General features: G+C 38.1%; 1 long non-coding RNA gene across 1 annotated transcript; it reads right to left on the bottom strand.

The window, feature by feature from the left end:
• Nucleotides 1–209: 209 nt before the first annotated feature.
• Nucleotides 210–611, bottom strand: LOC131074460 (uncharacterized). The gene is made up of 3 exons (XR_009113063.2): nt 531–611; nt 367–394; nt 210–275 (listed from the first exon to the last, which is right to left on the bottom strand). It is a non-coding gene; the product is annotated as an uncharacterized LOC131074460 (long non-coding RNA).
• Between the last annotated feature and the right edge of the window lie 2,219 nt (nt 612–2,830).

Below are 2,830 nucleotides of genomic sequence, written 5' to 3'. Positions count from 1 at the left end.
TTCAATGACCACAACTATAACTATATGTCTCTATCAGTATCTATGACTATGGCGGATCATCAAAATCGAGCCTCTTCGAAGGAGTACGTGGCTCTGCAGGTGGCTACACAAGGACAATTCAAATGTCTAATCAGATATATTTTCTCAATATAACATCAAAATAACTAAATACTAAACTCTAAATTGTTTGAAGTTGAAATGTTGATTACCTCATCTCTGTCTTCTGCAATTCGGTGATGCTGAGGATCTGTGGGATGTCCTGCAGGAGGCTATAACTGGTAAAATAATATTAATACATGTTAATGACATATATGTCAAATAACACATAATAACTAAAAATGAATAGACTAAAAAACTAAAGCATACCGGAGCCTCAGATGGATGTGCTGTGGTCCTAGAAGGCAAAGTCACAGATGAATCAGTTACGACCATTTCCTATATCCATGGTAAGTGATCCAAAAGGAGTTAACTAGACGGTTTCAACTCCGTTGTGCACTTAGTGAAAAGGAGTTGATCTAAGATAGACATACCTTTTGCCTTGGTCGTGTTGGATCCCATAATATACGTGTAGGACTTCTACTAAAATGGAATGGTAGAATAACAGTAGGAAGTTTGCAAGGGGCCTGTAATAGTTTAAAGACAATCATACAAGTTAATAACCCAAAGTTGTTGACAAACTAGATAAAACAAATATTTTTAACATATGTAGAAAAAATGCACACCGAAGCCTCGTATAGTTCTCCTGTAACCTTAGGAGGCCTAGTTGAATCTGATGCAGCTATTACCATTTCCTGTATGAAAAATGATAACATATGATATAGACATAAAAGGATTTAGTTATTTCGAACAAGCAAGAATGCAATCCAAAGTGAATATGAAGATATCACCTCTTCCCTCTACTGAACCTCATTGACATCAGGTGCATTAATTAATTCCGTAAACCCCATATGTTTCTGTATATAGAACAAATAAATTAAGTGCATTTATCAATATCTACATATACATGTTTGATCATAATACATTTCAACAATTGAATTTAAATTGTAGTGAATTACCTTCTATCGTTTGGGTGTCCGAGAGGATATCTTTTTCTGCCTCGGAGTGCTAGAGGATGGCTTTCTCACACGAGATGTCCTCGAGGTAGGTGGGGTAAACTAATGGAAAAAAATTAACATAAGGGAAAAGAGCATGTATTTAATACATCACTTAAGTAAAAAATATATAAATCTAAATGGTACCACATAGCTATCTTGGCTAAAGTCAATAGCTGAAAGCGTGATATCATCAAGTTGGGACATCTCAACCACTGATAAGCCCTACAAAATATCAAGTAATGATACATATAATTAAAAAAATATATTTTGAATCCAATGTATTATTATATTTTTAACAAATTTGCAAATCTTTACCCCTGGTGGCGAAACTATTCGTGACCGTGGAGTCGACTGAACAGTATGGGGTGTACTCCCACCACCTGTTGCACCCTGCAATGCATTTTATTTATATGTCACTTTAAATTGTTCTAAAAATAAAAATTCATTTCTTTTTATAAGATTTAGTCACTTAATTGATAACATGTCATAAACATAATTAAATGCACCTGTGTCTGATAGAGAGGGTACAACATATTGAGCAGTTCGTCGGTGAGGGCCACATCCTCTGCAGTGGAAGCATGACATCTACTCCCACAACATGTACACGAATGAGATGTCCCATCATCCTCATCCGCGTCAGTGTCTACACCAGAACATACACCTTGGTAGGTGGGGCACATATGCTGAATGGGTTGGCTCATGCCAGATGATGCATGAGGTGCTGCTGATGAAGGAGGTGTCGCCGAGGAAGGAGATGCTGCTGATGAAGGAGGTGTCACTGATGAAGGAGGTCCTGGTACATCCTCTGCTTCGACTAGCTGTGTGCCATGCTGAACAATGACATCAGTCAATGATGCAACTACCTGAAGAGTCTGTAATTCCATAGACTCCTTCAAGGATATAGGGATAGTGACATGAACCATGGGTTTAGGAGCTGTACGCCTCCTATGTTGTGGATCTACCACCCTATGGGCCCCAGGTCTATCTTGTGTAGAGCCTCTCCCTCTACCCTGAAATTGTTGGATGTCAAAGTAATTCAGCTTCTTGCCGAGGATAAACTCACAATACAACTTTCTCAAAAAATATAGAGGCACCTCCCAATTATTACAAGGTGGTTGGTCAAATACCATATACCACCTATCCCAAAAAGCATCTTTCAACCTAGCATGAACACACCAATGTATAGGAAACTGAGTCATATTTAGTTCTAGGTTGTTACTGGTAACAGGATCGGTAAAAAGAGCACATATGTCAGCTTTAACTATGCCCTTTTTCTTCAATTGATCATATGACAACCCATCCAAATAAAATGTTCGACATCTAACCCTCCATGAACCCTATTTCGTAACCTCCCTAGATACCTCATTTGCACTATTAGCCTTTGTTTCTAGTGTTCTGGCAAGGGTTGAGTGGTGCTCAAGCTTAGAGGTCCTCAACCTATTCACCAATATAGAAATTTGGGCACTATTTTGTGTAAGGCAATTGATGAGATCCTCTTGTGTGGCATCTATATGATCTAATGGAGGATGTGGAGGGTTTCGGGGTGGTGGTGGTTGTTGAGGAGCAACATTTTCAGGATTTTGAGGGTTTTCTTGTTGCTCTTGTGCAATGTTAACAGGGTTTTCTTGTGTTGCTTGTGTAGGAGGAGGTCTTTGTTGTCTATTTCATTTTTGGGGATTGCTTGAAGAATTTGACATCAAATTAATAAAAATAAAACTTAAATCAATTAAAAAATC

The sequence above is a fragment of the Cryptomeria japonica genome, chromosome 5 (assembly GCF_030272615.1).
Source record: "Cryptomeria japonica chromosome 5, Sugi_1.0, whole genome shotgun sequence".
Lineage (NCBI taxonomy): Eukaryota > Viridiplantae > Streptophyta > Pinopsida > Cupressales > Cupressaceae > Cryptomeria > Cryptomeria japonica.
Note: the sequence above shows the minus strand (reverse complement) of the source record. Positions and strands in the feature narration are given on the sequence as shown.